At 38.0% G+C, this 18,657-nt stretch overlaps 1 protein-coding gene across 1 annotated transcript in view; it reads right to left on the bottom strand.

The window, feature by feature from the left end:
• The window catches only part of LOC109037271 (dopaminechrome tautomerase), a 71,106-nt gene extending 53,833 nt beyond the window's left edge, over positions 1–17,273 (bottom strand). The window contains exon 1 of the mRNA XM_072296673.1: positions 17,122–17,273. The gene's annotated coding sequence lies outside the window, so the exon portion shown is untranslated. The remainder of the gene's footprint in view (positions 1–17,121) is intronic.
• Between the last annotated feature and the right edge of the window lie 1,384 nt (positions 17,274–18,657).

The following is an 18,657-nucleotide window of genomic DNA, read 5'->3' on the forward strand; positions in this document are numbered from 1 at the left end:
TACGCGCGCCGATATTGGCGTTTCGCTAGGCTGAGCCCGTCACCGCACTAATCCGCCTTGTTGAGCAAAAACCGCGCAACATCAATGAAAAGTCCATTTAAATCCGACTTTTTGTTTTACACGGCAGTGCGCACCGACCGACGCGTCACTGTCGGTTCTGAAATTACTATACAATCAGTGCTCAGTTCCGCTCTTCCAACTCCGGAGGATGCTCAATAGAGACGCAAGGATGTCCAAAAATTGAATGGAGCCGAGCTGTAGAGAATTATCCACATCGAGAGTTTTAGAGGAAAAAGCCTGAGATCACTTACTGCCGTGCTAAGGAAGAACGCCGTATGAGCCTTCAGATGTTGTCATGTTTCCTCCGATAAAAACCGACTTTACTGGGAAAATCGCGAATCTAATTTTCCGAAATTTTCAGACGATACTGTGCGTAATTTAATCTAAAACCTTCCATACTCTCTGTCTAAAATATCTGAAAATTTCAAGTAAAAATACGCATGAATGTTGCCAAAAACACATGTTTTATTAAGGGGAATTTTGCAACTCTCGAATGTTCATACGGCGTTCTTCCTTAGCACGCCGGTACTGAAGTCTTATTGCACTGAATACGAAGGCCCGGCAATGCTCTCGAGGTTCCGCAAATCGTCGCCCTCCTGAAGTAAAGGCGTAACAACAGTTTGCGATGAACCCTGTCGTGCATTTAACTCAATGCTTTACCGGGCTCATCTCATAATGTGTAGTTACGCCTCTTTGTCAGCCAAGCGACGAAATGTAGCGTATCGTTGGTAGTGGATTCAGATCACATGGTAGCTGGTAGCCCACTGCCGTGCTGAAGAAAAACATCGTGCAAGCATCCCGACATTGCCAAATTTCCATTCGATAAAATATATATTTTTTAGGAAAGCTATGAATAACTTTGTTTCAATTCTTCAGACTCATTAAAAAAATGAGAATATACTTCTCTGCGACTTACAAAAAAAAATCGCTCATAAGTTTCTCAGAAAACGTGCATTTAATCGGAAACGATTAGGCAACGTCCGAATGTTCATGCGGCGTTTTTCCTGAACACGGCAGTGTAGCTGGCAATCAGAGAGGATGAGAATGGTCTAATTGGCACGTTTTCATTACATAATACTCTCGCGCTGAGCTTTCTACCTGCAAAGCAGTTACAGCTGGACAGGCGACATCCAGAGTTGGCGGCACTTAGCAAGTCGTTTATTTGGATTAGTCTACAGTTCCTCCGCGGAAGTTCCTTCCTTATTCATGCTTTTTTTTAGGCCAGAAATTATATGCATAGTGATAAAATTTTATTCTAGTTACTTTGAGAATAATTGATTTTGCACAATCTTTTAAATCTATTTTTTCCTAGCCTTCTTGAGTTTTTCTCTCCTCGAGTTTTATTATTTTCGAAATCTTTTCATGAATACAAATTTTTTTTATTATTATTTATGATAAAGTTATACTCTGATCTTTAGTTATTCGATAAAATAATTTTCTTTTGATTTTAAAATCGTCCATCTCTATGTAAACTATGATAAATTACATTTCTACCCGTTCGTTAAAGTCACCGAATGAATTTAACCGTGCAACCATGAAATTGCCGACTACTCTCTAATATTGGAATAACTGTGGCGATATTATGATTCTAGACGATAAGATCTAGTATTTGTCAAAAAACATTTATTTTTACCCGAGTGATGTAAGCAAAAGCGCTTAAAAATTTGAACAGCGACCAGCGACCAGCGACCTACGGTGGCGCACGATAATAATTTGAAGAACCACGCTCTTCGCGCGTGCCGTTTATCGGTGCGCAGTCGTGTGCTGAGTACTGCCCGAGAAGAGAAAAAAAGTTGTAAAAACATTCGAACGTTGCCAAATTCTGTCTTGATAATAATGCATTTTCAAGTCCATGCATGAACTTTTTCCCGACATTTTCAGACTTTTTAAAAATGATTCAATTTTTATCTCAAAGCCAAGATGCCCTTTTTGACAAACCTTGATGTAATAGTTCTGCTGTACGGTGTTTTCTAGATCGCATGTTAAGAAATTGGCATTGATTAAAATTTAGGGATTTCGGGGGGGGGGGGGGATCAGTCGCCCAAAAGTTTGGCAATTTTGAAATAATGAACCATCGTTGAAAAAATCAATGCACCTAAAGGTCTCTATTGAGACTTTCATGATTTGCATCGTTCCACGCCGATTGTGCCCTCCAAAAAAATTCTTAGATTCATCATTCAAATGCTGGGATGAGAAAACCATTAATCCAAATTGGCTTTATGGTGGTGAATAAAAGAAGAATATAATATGGACATTTAAGTATTGACTTTGACTTTTGAAATATTACATCTGATCGAACTGTTTTTAAGTTGTAAAAAGTCTGATAATCCTTAAGCTGATAAAAATTAATCTTGCAAAAACGGCCGCACGGTCTCTCACGATTCTCTGAAAAGTGACTTTATGTCCTTTTGATCCAAGATCGGTGGCCAAAGTGCAAACCCACTTATCTCCGTTTGCGACTTCCTACCATACTTCATGGTTTCCTTGAAAAACTATAGTCGACGTAATTCATCAAAAACTTCCTCCATTTTTCTCCTCATTCAAGCCATAAAGTTGGCTTGTTTCTCCTCGAAAAAACCAAAAAGAAGCGGACATTTTGAAACGCCTGGAGATCCGTGGTCTCGCACTTTACCCATCGATATGATTAAAAAGGTGGTCACAATTTTGTAAAAATACAAAGGAAAATATACCATGACTTCTTAGTAAAATTTTTATTATATTATTATATCAATAGAAATTTGGCGAGATTTGTTACAATTTTTGAAATTATATTTCTATGTGTTTGTGTTATGATCTGTTTTAAAGTTTTAAACCGAAGTTTTAGGTTCTGCAATCTTCCGACGGGTCCAATTCCATGGAGGATCTTAGTCTTTTGAGTGCAATGCATTGCACATCGATATTTCGGTTTCAATAATAAAGACTAGTTATCATTAAATGAAAAAATTAAACACTATAAGCAGTGGCCCGAACTGTATGAACTGAACTGAAGTGGTGCACTGAAAAAAAAAATCTCGGCGTTTTTACCAAGGTCCATTGGCACCGTTACCATCTAACTTTTTTTACCAATTATTGGTAATTTTACCAAGACAGACTGGTAAGCTTACCTAAAAACCGGTATTTTTACTGTTTTTTTTCAGGTAAAAATACCACTTTTATTGGTAATCAATTCCCGGTAACTTTGCCATTTTATCTCGGTAATTCTACCTCAGTCGATAAATAATATTGGCGTTTCTACCAAGGTCCAGTAAAATTACCGAGAAAGTTCAATAATTTTACCGAGATTTCTCGGTAAAATTACCAATTCCATAAATGGTAATTTTACCAAGAAAAAACTGGGATCAAATAGAACCTGAATCCTGGTAATTTACCTTTCTGGTAAATACACCGAGATTTTTTTTTCAGTGTGGGGACCCAGCACCATTTCTCCACCTTGTTATCATTAAATTTGGCAATATTTGAATGTTCATACGGCGTTTTTCTCAGTGCGGCAGTGTGGGTAGTGACGGGGGCGGTAGGGGCCGCACCACGCGACGCGCAAACGAGACGCGCTACAGATACCATCGAAATATTTCCATAATTAACCTGATTTTCGAGCCGTTGTAGCGGTGCATGTGCACCTAGTTGTGGTGCAGTTTGCATAGTGCAACTTGCGAAAACCGAGTCACGTATGCTTTCTGAGTCTTACGAGCAAGAACTGCAGCGACTGTCGGGAGCAGCGTCTCACCACCGATAGCGGTTGCGGTGGTGCCAATTTGGGGAAAGTTTAATTACATTTCCCTATCAAGGACGGCTTTTGCATCTCTTGGATCTTGCAAAAGGAACCTCCATTTCATAAAGCCCGTATCGCACGATTAAATAAGTAGAGCTCTCGAAGTGGCGTCACGTGAGGTCACGTGACCCTGAACAGCCCTGAGAGATAGTCGGCCTGACAATCTTTGAGGGTCACGTGACCCCATATGACGCCACTTCGAGAGCTCTACTTTGATCGTCCGCACTGAAAAAAAAATCTCAGGGTATTTACTAAGAAAAGGGTAAAATTACCAAGAATTCAGGGTTCTATTTGATCTCAGTTTTTTCTTGGTAAAATTACCATTTATGGAATTGGTAATTTTACCGAGATTGTTGAACTTTCTCGGTAATTTAATTGGACCTTGGTAAAAACGCCAATATTTTTTATCGACTGTGGTAGAATTACCGACATAAAATGGCAAAGTTACCGGGAATTGATTGCCAATAAAAGGTGTATTTTTACCTGAAAAAAAACAGTAAAAATACCGGATTTTCGGTAAGCTTACCAGTCTGTCTTGGTAAAATTCCCAATAATTGGTAAAAAAAGAGAGATGGTAAAGGTACCAACGGACTTTGGTAAAAACGCCGAGAATTTTTTTTCAGTGAACGAGCTTAAACTAGGATGGATCCGTTCTATCCAAACTGATGGGGAAAAAATTCCATCTGACCCGTTACTGCGTGGCATAAGGTAGGTACATACCATATCATCATTAAGATGCTTTATCCATTATTTAAATCATCATTGCATAAAAAAATACAACTTTCGTCCGTGTGCGGAATTTTTCTATTTAAGGTAACTTTCAAACGCCTCTTAAAAACCTTACAGAGAAAAGGAACAATATAAAGGATTGACCTGAGAAGGAATTTTTTTCTTCCTGTTTCATTCTGACGGTTTTGTTTTTCGGCCACAAATTGCAGTGAAATGAGGAAAGCAGCAATAAAAAACACAATCATGAGACCGAAACATGGGCGGTTAAATTAGGGACTTCTTACTCTATATCCTCTCTATCCCATCAAAAAGGCGAATCGATTACGACTAGGATGTAGTCTATTGAAAATCGAAAGGATCCGAAACTACGGAAGTACTTGATGTACTTTCTGCATGACGTATATCCTCAACTCTGTTTCATGGAGGAATAATGGGGGGGGGGGGGGGGCAATGTACAAGGTCAATATTTGAGTAGCTTAATTATTTTCCAACGGTAATCTTCAAATGGTATATGTATGAGTTTCCTCATTCTGCGGAACCGCATCCGAGTTAGCACAGACTTAATGGTTTTAGTATTTTTGCATTCTTTCTCGGGATATTTCAATTAGCGAAATGAGCACAGGCTGCTGAAAATTCCATTAAAACTGAGGCCAATAGCCTAGGCTTCGATCATTAATTTTTCGTAGGTGGGTTTGAAGGTTGAATCCATACGACTTTAATATCAAAATGAAAAAAATGGAGAGAGAAAACAAGAATTACTGCAAGTCAGAATTGAGGGGCTTGGACGACAGGCGCATAAGTGCAGTCTTTGAAAAAATTGAGATATTAACGATTTCAATTAAAACTAGTCTAAATGCATATTCTACGAAAAATTCGCTCCAAGGTTCCAATTTTTATGCATCAAAAAGGCAGTTTTAACTTTCTTTCCCCCATTAGGATCCATGTAATTTCGAAAGTTCAATCGTGCGTTTCTCGAAATAGCAACAACTGCACTTATGCACCTTGTCCGAATTAATGACACTTTTTAATATTGTTCACTACCATGTAATAGTTATTTTGCTTCTACATGGCACGGGTGAAAAAACTTTTTCTTCTTCATTTTTCCCCTCCCAATGGAAACGGTTAGTTTAAATGAGAGCCAGCACTCGGAGTGTTCACATCAATTATCATTCAACTTGCGTTGTTTTATTATACAGTTGAAAGGATTGCATGCCCACGCACTATGAGTGTGCAACAAACCTACAACAACCATAATGTGACCTTTTATTCCTCCGGGGGCTCCCTTCACCAGTAAATTCTCCCTCTTAATGTGACAACACCTGTCATGCTGTAGAGCAATGTGTCGTCAATGATTTATTTGATCTAGAGCCACGGTTGCCGTTCTGAAATGAAGGGGTCGGATCCTAAAGGACTTAATGCATTAAAAACTGCGTATGAGTTTTTTTTAAAAGTACAAGTCATTATTATCATTATATTCAAACGTAAATGCATTCATTGATTCAAGAACGGTGGCAAATATTCTTTTTGTTGTGACAGGGATTACCCAACATTTTCAGTATATAGCATGCATTTGTACGGTGAAATTGCACGGAAAAAAAAAGTGTCAGGGGTTATCCTCTAAAATTGTGGTAATACCCAAATTTGTTGGATGATATGGATATTCCCAATTAATTGTGGTAGTACCGCAACCCAAGTTAGGATAGTACCGCAACATTTGGGTTAGTTACCTCATTTATTGGGGTACTACCATAATTAATTGGGGTGCTCCAATCATTAATTGGGGCACTACCACAATTAATTGGAAATGTCCATATCATCCAACAACCTCGTAACTTTTTTTCCGTGTGAAAGGTTGCGTATCTTGGTTTGCAACGTTGCAGACTTCCTGTCATACTATATTTTCTGCATGGAAAAATAGTGAACGTCATTTTTTTAAAAATGTTCATGACTTTTTTCTTTTTTTAATAAAAAATATTCTGTTACAACTTCAAGCCATAATGTTGGTTTGGTCTCCTTAAAAAAAATAAATAGTAACGGAGATTTCGAAACACTCCGACGGAGATACGCATTTTTGCAGTTTCACCGACGACAAGTACCCATCGAAAAATCAAGAAATAAATAAATGCAACGTTTCAATGCAATTATTACCCAGTGGCTCTAACCTCTTTGAATAAAATCTTGCAAGACAGTGGCGAGGCGTGAATGATCGATTCTCGACATTTCCCGATTTGAAGCTGTGGTAAAAATCGATAATTAAGGTGTTCGCAACGAACACCTGTTTATTGATCCTTTTTCATAGGTTTAAATGGCAGATCAGTTCATAAATCGCAAAGCACGCCACGCTACTGGTGAAGAGGAGGAAAATACCTCAGAAAGAACACCAGGTTGGTCGACCTTCATAATATCAATTTTGACGATATTTGGTGAAAAAATTTTAAAATACATCGAACATGAGATATCCAACTAATTTGAAATTCAGTTATTTTTTCCATTATCCCTTTGAAAGATCCATAGTTTTTCCTGGGGCGTAGACCATGAAAATGTCAAGCGGATATTCAAAGATCAGATGCGGTGTTTCTGAAGACACACCCACTGATAATGCACATCTACAATCTCAACCTTAAATGCATACCATTTAAATGTAGGCATTATGGATGATATGCATAACGGGTTATGCTATCATTCATAATCCACTTTGTTCGAATTATCTGAGATAGCGTCACCTAGTTACTTCAAAATCGAGCACCCACAACAAAATATCTCACTCCTCTTAGTCCATCGTTAAAGTCTCTGGGATCATAGGTTGACCTGACATCGTGCTAATCGGATATTGAGCTGCACTGTATTGAATCAAGAGTATTTTTTCTTGTTAATGTTTTCAAGAGTCTAGACTCTACATCCAATGTGTTTTTTTCTCAGTGCCTTCAAACTTGATACTATATTGACCACCAAAAAACAGTATAACATCGTAACACTCGTGTTTTACAAGAGCGCTATATCATCTAAAATCGATTAATCATGCGATGGATTGAAATTGAGAAAAATTGCTTCAAGGAACTCGAGAGGATTCCTATATCGATTACTGCAGCTGATCTTTGTTTCCAATGCACCAAGTGACGATGCGCCGTGAGTCATTGACTAATTGAACGATGAAGTGTTTGAAGACTCCGCGCTCTACGCCGCGCTGTGCCGTGAGTGACTTCCGTGAGAACTCGGGTTAATTCCTCTTTGATGTTGCCAAATATCCCTTCCGAATTTGAATATTTCTCGATTCGGGTAAGAACACATTTAAGTGAATGATTGGTGATTATTTTTTTCTGCGCAGCTTTTCCCTCGCGAGGGACGGTCGATCAATGTGTGTGAGATGACATTCCTGAGCCACCTGAATGTAAACCTCCAACACCTTATTAAATCGACAGTGGATCATTAGTTGGAGAACGCGATGTCATAACACTGCCGTGCTACAGGTCCAGTTACACGATCAAATTGAGCCATCAAATTGGGCCTCTCATTGGTCGCATCCTCACCTCAGGTCTTTTTCCACCAATCAAAGCTTCAATTTGATGGCTCAATTTGATCGTGTAACTGGACCATTAGGAAGAACGCCGTATGAACATTCGAGTGTTGCCAAATTTCCTTCAATAACATGTTCATTTTTTAGGAAGGTTATGAACATTTTTCCTTGAATTTTTCAGAAACTTTAGGTGAAATTGCGAACAAAATAATCTGAAAAATTGGGAGGAAAATATTCATAAGTTTACCAGAAAATTCGTGTTTTATAAATGGAAATTTGGCAACGCCTGAAGGTTCATACGGCGTTTTTCCTTAGCGCGGCAGAACAGGTGTCGCGAACAAGCCCCCTCCTCCCATGCCTGCGTATATCTTTTCGTCGATTTCGTCCGTAATTCTCAAATTGCTTACTATGCATAATATTTTGCTTACCTTCTTCAACAAAATGAAGACCCTGATTCACTTGAAATTCGACGAAGCTTAAGACAGATTTATGTTTCATTATGTTTGTACATCGGACGTTGAGTTTCATATTTAATTTTACTTTTATTGGTGTAATTTTCAAATAAAGAGGGGCAAGTGCGGTCGGCTAGAGCGTTTTAATTATCATGTGTCACCTAATCTCAAACCTTATTTACATTTTATGCAGTTTAATTAAAACACTTACTCATTTTCGACTGAGCGTAGCATGCTCATTCTTGTCCGCTCTCCTGCACTTCCTTCATTTGTTTCCTTTTTTTCTTGTTGCAATTGCCGTTTCTTCCACGAAAAACCTCTAGGTTGCAAAAATTCCATTTCTACCTCGAGACAGTTGGGAATCACTGTCAAGAAAATTTACTGATTCTTCTGCCGGCCCTCGGTAAAAATCAGCAAAATCTTCGACAGATTTGCAACACGGTCAGATTCTCGTGTAAAAATTAAGAAATGAATCCCTCGGCTTATAAGTCTAGAAACAGAGATTTGCTCCTTCGTTGGGGAAACGACAAATTACTGGATTGAAGTTCCTATTTAAATTGCTATTTCTTTTACACAGTTGGAGTGGACCCTATAATATCGCTCCTCTGGCGTAAGGGCGTACCTCGATTTCCACTTGAACCCCAGAGAGTATGGACTTATATATAAAACCGGGCTCATGTGAAAATCGAGATACGTTCTTACAATAGAGGAGCGACGATACATCTCGCGTCTAGAGTTCGCGTTCACGGCAACTTTCAACTTTTTTATCACCTGCATAAAATGCAGACCGCGCGACAACTTTTTCTAGCGTCCCGTTGCGGCGCTGAAAGGAGGAAAACGCACCCTATCGCGAATATCCTGCTAATCACAACCGGAAACTTTAGCCTAGGCTAATGGACTTTGTACTTATTGACGTGATTCGATCACACAGACAAAAAAGTCCGCGAGTAATTTCCTTCTGATTTGCTCTTTCACATTTACATTATTCAAAAATGAAAAGAACGAAGCAGTGTATGACAGTAAAATTTAGGCATTTGATACAGTGCTTTGACCAAGTTGTACTTTTAGTGTGTATCGAGAAAAGAAGATAGCTCATTCAAATACAAATTTGAAAGAAAATCATCCAAAGAGGGATGAAGTCCAGCTTAAGTGGCGGAAACGATGATAGTTAGATCGTCAATTTTTTCTAAAACCATTGACATTTTTAGTACACTTAGTTATCATTTAATTATTTTTAAATCCATTCTAACATAAAATAGGAAAGAAGCGTAAAATAAATGAGGGGTTCGAAGAACGAGGCGCATAAGTGATATTTCGAGAAACACGTGCTTAAAGCACGTGTCGTGTGATACGAAATTAAATGGATCCTTATGGCGGAGAACAAGTTTAAACTAACTCAAAATGATTTTTGATGCTTAAAAATTGGAATTTGTGAGCACATTTTTCACAGAAAATGCTTTAAAACTAGTTTCACTTGCAATCATTAATACCTCAATTTTTTTTAAAAAAAATTGCACTTATGCGCCTAGTCCTCCAAAGCCCTCAAATCATATGCATAAAAAGTGAAATTTAAGTCCCATCACTGGACGAGAAATATTATTTTCCTCACAAGCTACACGGACGTGCATACAAATGAGGAGAGAATAAAACACTGCGGGAGGATGGAAGATTTATAGCTTGATATCTGATTTACAATCTGATTCTGGAGATCTCGTAAACTCCCACGATTTACAAGAGTGACTGCTGTGTATCACAATAAGAACATGCTGAACTTGCTCTCAACAAATCTGGTTATACCGCTGTCCCACTTTCGGCTGATGCAGTTATCTCATCATGTCTGTTTTGTTCGGTTACGCAGGAGGCTCCGTCGTATGAGACAACGCAATAAATAAAAACGCGGAATACGAAGAAAGGACAAGTGCATCCGAATCCTCGTCCGAACGCTGTTGACTTCCGGTGTATTTTCATAATTGGGGGGCTTGGAGGACAAGGCACATAAGTCCAGTTTTTGCTATTCCGAGTAATACGTGTTTGGAGTTTCGAAATTACATAGATCCATATGGCGGAAAGAAAGTTCAAACTGACTTTTTGATGCTTAAAAATTTGAATTTAAGCGCAAATTGTTCACAGAATATGCCTTTACTTGAAATCATTAATATCTCAATTTTTTTCGAAAACTGCACTCGTGAGCCTTGTCCTCCAAGCCCCTAATTAAGGTATCTCTTTTAAATGGTTTGATTCATGCTATCAAAGTGAACAAACAAAATACGATGCATGCCGTTTGAACTTCGCGAGTTATGTTTGGTTCGCGTGTGTCAAAATCTCTTTAGCTTTATAAAGTGCGATATCCCTAGATTCGATAGTTCGCGTGAATTTGGATCTTACTCACGGATTGAAAATTCTTCGTTCTTTTATAAGAAAATCTAAATAATTTCAAAAACTGCACTCATGCGCCTTGTCCTCCACGCCCTTCAATTTTTAGTATAACTCACACTTTGTCAACTTTTTGCGTCTTGCGAATGTTCCTCCCACGGCTCGAAAAAAAAAGCGATCAAGTGGGTACATGCAGGCAGCCCAACTTTTTATCACCAAGAATTCCTTCCTTTCCTGAGTTTCGTTCTTTTGGTTTGCTCATTTTTTCCTTATCCGTAGAAATGGCCTTAGATTGATGTCTCCGGTTAAAGAAAGCTCTTTTGTAGATGAGGAGGGATCAAAGCCCTGATGAAACAAAATTTTGAAGAAGTGCGTAATTCTCATGAGCGGTGCAGGAGTAAGCAAATTAACCTTACAACGATCGAATTGCGATAAAAATCAATGCTTAAAGTGCGGAACCACGTAAGTCCTCTGTTTGCGACGTTGCAGACTGCCTGCCATACTTAATTTTTCTTAGGAAAACTAGTCATATTTTTTTTTAAACTAGCTTGATTTTTTTCACGGGTATCAGAATATTCTGTGTGAATTTCAAGTTATTAAATTCCCTCCAAAAAATAAAAAAAGGATAAGAAATGTTGATTTAAATGGAGGTACGTGGTTTTGCACATCGACTATCGATACGACTCGCCCAAATTTTCGATCGAAACCGAAAGTTATCGAAGAGTAAGCGAAAGTGAAATACCAAAGTTTCCTGTCATAGGGACCAAACTTGGGTTCCGATGACCCAAACCTTTTGTAAAAAAAACGAATCTCAGTGTGGCTTCCAAAAATGTCTGTTACCTACGCCAAGTCTTAGCTTCCGCGAAAATTGCGGTCATCAAAGTCTAACCCGAAAAGTTCGCAGGATTTGTTGATTAATGTCTTTTTCGCCAAGGAGAATCTTTCACAAGCCTGAACTAAAATTCAAGCGCTACATTTGCATGGTAAGTTTCTCTGAAATAGAACGAATATTTAAAGATATGCCAGTCCCGACTTTCTTAGAGCTTTGTTTGTAAAAGTAATAACAGAATACGGAAACATCCACTTTAGTACGCGGGAGGACCCAAAAGTTCACCGGACGACCTCGCTATATCTGCCAGTTTAATAGCATTCTCCTTTAACGGAATGTCGAGTAACTGTTTATGATGCACTATGCAAAATTGCATCGCATGAAACCCGCCCAAAAAATGTGTTAATTTTTTTAGACGTGCGTTAAAGTCCGCTTTTTACATTTTCTTTGTTTTCCACTGATAACAATTTATTTACCACCTTATAAATTACCCCTTACGGTTTTTATACATAATTGAAAAGTTTTCGGCTCACGATACATTTCAACGGGAAACGCCCATTCTAAGGAGAGTGCCAGCAAACCGTGATAAGACTGTCTTTTAAATATCGGAGATAATTAATTACTGTCCTTTTGATACATGATACAGTCATTACATCCGTTCATTTAAACCTAAACCACTTTGTACGCACTAAAATTTATATCGTGAATCAAAGGTAAGTGACGTGATTCCCTTAGCTGGGCTGCTAAAAATCCACGTCGTGACGAAGAACAAGTCACGATTTCAATCCTATGTATAGATTATTTCGAGGTTGCAAATGCATTTTTGACTTTTCAAGCTCTGAAGAAAAAAATATGAAAATAAATAAGTTAAACAGAGAAGTTGACAATTTGCATTGATGCTATTTCATTTCTCTGTCAACCAAAGGGACCATTAGAGATACACCTCACCATACTGCCGTGCTAAGGAAAAACGTCGCATGAGTCTCCAGGCGTTGCCAAATTTCCATCGATAAATACCGAATTTGCAGGGAAAATTGTGAATATTTTTTTACAAATTTTCCAGACAATTTTGTTCGCAATTTTATCTAAAACGTCTGAAAATTTCAAGGAAAAATACGCATAACTTTCTTTAAAAATACATATTTTATCCGGGGCAATTTGGCAACTCTCGAATGTTCATACGGCGTTCTTCCTTAGCACGGCAGCATAGGCTGCCAATAGAGAGTTCCGGGTTTCAAAATATTGAGAAACTTCCCTACAGTGCTTGCATATGTATGATCGCACTTCATTAAATTATTTACGGCCGAAACTAATTGACTCGACTTTTAACATAATCGTGCTCAGCTCCAAGGCATTCATTTGAGATATTTTTATATTAATTTTTTAAATGAAATTGGAAATTATTTTGTTAATTAATATTTATGAATTGAAATTGTTTTTGATTTCGTCGGAAAAAATGCAAAGAAATTATAGATATTTTGGGTTAGTACTTTTTTCCACCAAACGCTCGAGTGAAATCTAAACAAGAAATTATATGGTATGTAGAATACCTTGATTCAATTATTATTTAAAGCTTATAATACACAAAACGCGTACAATTGAACGAATTGTAAAATATGTTTTCCGAATTTATTCTGATTAAGCAACATTATACATTGTTTTATCTTGGATCAGGAGACTTTAACGCCTGTGAAGAAAAGTAGCCCAAAAAATCAACCATTTACTTTTGATGTTTGATAGGTGTTGTAAGGTTCGGAACGGTAAAAGTGTATTATAGTATACGAACTTTTACATGTTTTCAAAGTAATTTGATGTTATTTCCTGATATTACACACAAATAAATTAAAAGTTTCTCCACTGGAAAAAGAAGAAAAAAGGGGGACAAATTTGAAAATGGGAAAAAATTCGAATTCGGAAATGTATTAAAAAAAAAGGGGAGCGCTGCACTTAAGTACTCATTTTGAACGCAAAATCCATGATTTCGCGAAGTAAATTTTTTCATGGTAAAATTTTTGGTGATGTGACTCATTTTTAATGGCATTATTTTTTTTTCATTGTAAGAGAGTAGATAATTGGGACCGACGAACGGAAGGAATTTCTGTTTAAAACAATATATCCCGATTAAAAATCTCTGGCAACTCCGTCGAGGACACACCGTGAAATACTACAAAGTTATGAGATAGACTACAAGTGCTTTATTGACTCAAGAAAATGTTCGGATCATCAAATTTTACAGGCAATAAAAAATCACCGGGAGGCGCAAGGTCATTTCATCCATCAAACACAGAGGAAAATTAGCAATAATTAAACCCACAGAAATAGATGTTAATGAGAGGCTGAAGTTTTCAAATTTAAAGGGGGAACATATTTGAAAATCGTTTTACGCGATAAAAAATCTAATAAAAATGTGTGAGGAAAAAATTTCGTTCACATATTTAAAACAGCAGTCAAAATATTTCTGCAAGCAGGGGAAATTACGATGATATCCTCCTTCAAAAACTCGATGAGTTTGATCTGACCAAGCATATCAGCAAGATGTTAATGATGTTGCTTACTTAATTTAATCCAAAAGTCGAGGAGTTAAGAAATCAGGATGGGTCAAAGGGTTCAAATTTGACCCCCGAGCAGAGGCAATTTTCCAAGTTAGCAACAAAAGGTTTCATCTGTTTAAATGTGGGTAAAATAATCGATAACTTGTTGCAGTAAGCTGCCTCGATTAGAATCGATCATTTTCGAAGGAACATTAACTGGAGGAAAAACTGAGCTGCCAAATTGTGAGAGTTACTACCAACCCATAGTCCCGTCCCGTAGTATGCACTCCTCTCTAGAGCTTTAATTCGAAGTTTTGTCAAAAATCTACCTTGCATCCCGCTAGCCTATTAGGTAGCTGCCTTTCGCACAGCAAGAAGCGGGTCGAATTTGTGCCGGCAAGTTCAAAACACATTGAGCATTGAGCAGTGTATTTCCGTAATTTACTTTAAAAACTAGGGCTCTCAAATATCTGAACACGCCTTTGTAGAGTGTCAAGAAACCGCATTTTATGAGACTACTCAAAGATCAAATTGACGTATTTCTACCAAACGGAACTATGTGCATTAAGACATGAGCCCTGAGACCCCTAAGCATATGTGCATAACAGGGCTCACGTCATAATGCACATAGTTCCGTTTGATAGAAATACGTCCAAATTAAAATCAATACCATTAAGCCCGGGGTCGAAAAAGCGCAAATTGGAACATATTCGAGGGTGTGAAAACTTGACCTTTACTGAAATTGCGAAGTACATATGAATTTAATATACCGAATATTGTCTTTGTTCACCAAAATGTCCGTATTTAAACCTAAAAATACATATTTTGTGCAAAATATGATTGATTCATCATGCTAAAGGCCCTAATTTCCTCACAGGAGCAATTTTTAAACTATATTGATTATTCGAACGAACAGTTTTACACGGTTCATCATTCCGAACTTGAATGATCAAAGTTCAAACATGAGGTGTTTGTGATCGCTTATGATACCAATTTTCGGCAATGCTAATTTTTTCATTCTTTAATTGAGACTGCTACTCTACCATATCGAATAGAACTTAGACAAGTAAAGGAAGTTATTTCGTACGCATGCACTTTGTCTCTTTTAGCTTTTTGCACATGGGTTCTAATTTGAATGTCGCAATAAACAAAAACAAAAATGAAATTTCAGTCCATGTTGAGACTTCTTCAAGGGTAGAATTGATTTTTTTTCTATTTATGCACTCTTTACCATTAAGATTGACATTTCCCCGAGATTGATGAGTTAAAAATTAGGAATAACCGAAAGCAGAGTCACCGCGCACACATTACGGTGCGTTTTCGTAAAATGCAGGCAGAGCGCACCGCAACTGGACTAGCACACTGATCCAGTTGCATGGAAGATACATTAAATCGAATGCGCAATTGTCAACGAAAATGAAAGGAGTATGACTTGAATTTTCGCCAGCTCCACCTTCGGAAATCGCAAAGTCATCGCTGTTCCAGTTTCCACTTTCCCTTTCTTTGTCTAGACTCTTCTTTCCTCTGATCTGTTGAATTAGCAAAACTCCCACATTTGTACTTTTTTAAGTCCATTTGACGACTCCTCCTCAGATCTTCAAGTTTTCTTGAAATCTGCCCCTCTGCATGTATTTGTTTAACTTCTTTTGGCTTTTCTTGCCCTGCTGTTCATTTTGCTCACTCCTTGTTACCGAAAAACAATTTTCAGGCCTGCATTGGGTGCTGAATGAAAAATTCACTTAATTTTGTCTTATTACTTGTTAACGCTACCTTTGTAAAGATGATCACCGAAAAAACTCGTAGAAGTATTCCTTAGAAGTTAGAACTTATAGAAGTCAGAAGAATTCGGAAAAATAATTTTAAAAAATATGAAAAAATCCGTTATTAGGGTCCCTTTCCATAATCATGCTTTTTCGGATGAGTTAACGCACGCTGTAGTAAAGGTAACTCAGATCATGGTCAAAGTTAACCATAATCTCAATCATATTTACACCTCAAAAATTACCGTAATTTGACAGATGTTACTCAATGAGAAAAAAACGGAATAATCCCGACAAATTAGTCCTCTTGATAGTTTCTAGTCGATAGCAGAAACAGAACTCGTTCTCTTTAGGAAAACTTTATCGTGCCGAATAAAACTTCAGGCGTGACAAAAAAGTTTCATTTTCACAACGTTATGTTCCTGATCATTACAATTCTTTTCTTTTGAACAAAAAAAATTTTGCTGTCGCAACGAACATTTTACTTGCCGTGAAAAGTCGTTCTCTAGACACAACATTTTTTTTCCCCCTCTGCAGTCCAACGAAAAACTTTCAAGGAAACGGTTTCCCCTCCTTCACTGAAAAACAAATCTCCGTGTATTTACTAAGAAAAGGGTAAAATTACCAAGAATTCAAGGTTCTTTTCGATCCCAGTTTTTCTTGGTAAAATTATTTAACTTTCTCGGTAATTTTACTGGACCTTGGTAAAAACGACAATATTTTTTATCGACTGTGGTAGAATTACCGAGATAAAATGGCAAAAGTTACCGGGAATTGATTACCAATAAAAGTGGTATTCTTACCTGAAAAGAACAGTAAAAATACCGGTTTTTAGGTAAGCTTACCAGTCTGTCTTGGTAAAATTACCAATAATTGGTAAAAAAAGTGAGATGGTAAAGGCACCAACGGACCTTAGTAAAAACGCCGATAATTTTTTTTCAGTATTGTACTGCTCTAATGCGCCTTGTCCGCCTATTTACTAGAGACTTTAGTTATTTGAGTCGAAAAACTTTCGGTGTTCGATAAAGACCGAAGTTCTGTCCCTGCAATCTATTTTTTTTTTCCGTGCAGGTTCATAAATTTTGGCAAGATGAAGATGCGCACCTTTGAAATAGATGAAAATCCGTTGATGAACGACAGGAGCGACAGGAGGAGAGTCACACACACAAGCACAGGTATCACGTATATACAAAAGCGCGGGAAGTCGGTGGTCGTCGAAAGATGAGCGGGCACTCGCGGAGACTGAGAGACGGGGGAACACTGACGGCAAAGTTCACTTTCGCAGACGCCGCGGCGACGATGCGTCGCGACGCCGCCACCCCGCGCCGCGGCGCCCCGTGCCCCCGGGGCTGATTTCAAGTCTGATTGGCCGACTCACGTTTCAGACGCTGCCGGTGGCGTTTTCTGAATGGCAAACTTAGGGGAGGTGGAATGGACCAATTGACAGGGTAAAAAACTCCTAAGAGCGCAATCCTTTCAATGGCATTGGACTCCGAACGTAAAAGGGGCCTTGGAGGACAGATATTGGAGGCGCATAAGTGCAGTTTTTGAAAAATTGAGATATTAATGATTTCAAGTCAAATTAGTCTAATGCATATACTGTGCAACATTTGCTCCCGAATTCCAATTTTTAAGCATCAAAAAGTCAATTTGACCTTTCTTTTCGCCATAAGGATCCAGGTAATTTCGAAATTTCAAACACATATTCCTCGAAATAGCAAAAGCTGCACTAATGCGCCCTGTCCTCCAAGCCCCTCAAATACAGTATCAGCTCACCTATAAAATCTTGAATATAACGTTTCAGGAAGTAACAGGAAGACAAATAATGGAGGCGCATAAGTGCAGTTTTTGAAAAATTGAGATATTAATGATTTCAAGTCAAATTATTCTTAATGCATATTCTGTGCAAAATTCGCTCCCGAATTTCAATTTTTAAGCATCAAAAAGTCAGTTTCAACTTTCTCTCCGCCATGAGGCTCATATAATTTCGAAACTTCGAACACGTATTTCTCGAAATAGCAAAAACTGCACTTATGCACCTTGTCCTCCAAGCCCCTCGTAAGAGAGATGGGTAGGAATAAGAAATCGGAAGACATTCGTGTGAGTGGAATGGAAGAAGAAAGGGAATAAATCGGATTTTTCACAAGAAAGCGCGTATTCAGAGATCCAAAGGGTTAAAAAAAGTAGGAAATCGCAACTAGGCCTAGCTGAGTTAGATGAATCCTGGCAAATTTTTTTCGCATCAACGTGTATCAGTAAGTTTGGCAATGTGTGTTCGGCTATCAGCGAAATGGTGCTGAAGGTAATTGGCCTAAATTAGGTGACATTCGGATGTTACACTGGACGTATTAATACTCAAAGGAACCGCGGGCAAATGGAAATAACCCAAAGAAACTACGGATCGTGTAAATCCTGAGCACGTGGTTCCTTTTGATGTAGCGCAGTTGTAAACATAGTTCCTTATGACTTCATTATTTTGTACATAGTTTTGTCCAGTGCATTTACGTTGAATGCATCAAAAAAATCTATTAAACCTATATAGCAATGGTACTCGTGTGTCAGATTTAAATTGAGGGGCTTTGAGGATTAGGCGCACAAGTGCAGTTTTTGAAAAAAAACGAGATTTTATGAACTCACTAG

Source organism: Bemisia tabaci, chromosome 2 (genome assembly GCF_918797505.1).
Source record: "Bemisia tabaci chromosome 2, PGI_BMITA_v3".
Classification (NCBI taxonomy): Eukaryota; Metazoa; Arthropoda; class Insecta; order Hemiptera; family Aleyrodidae; genus Bemisia; species Bemisia tabaci.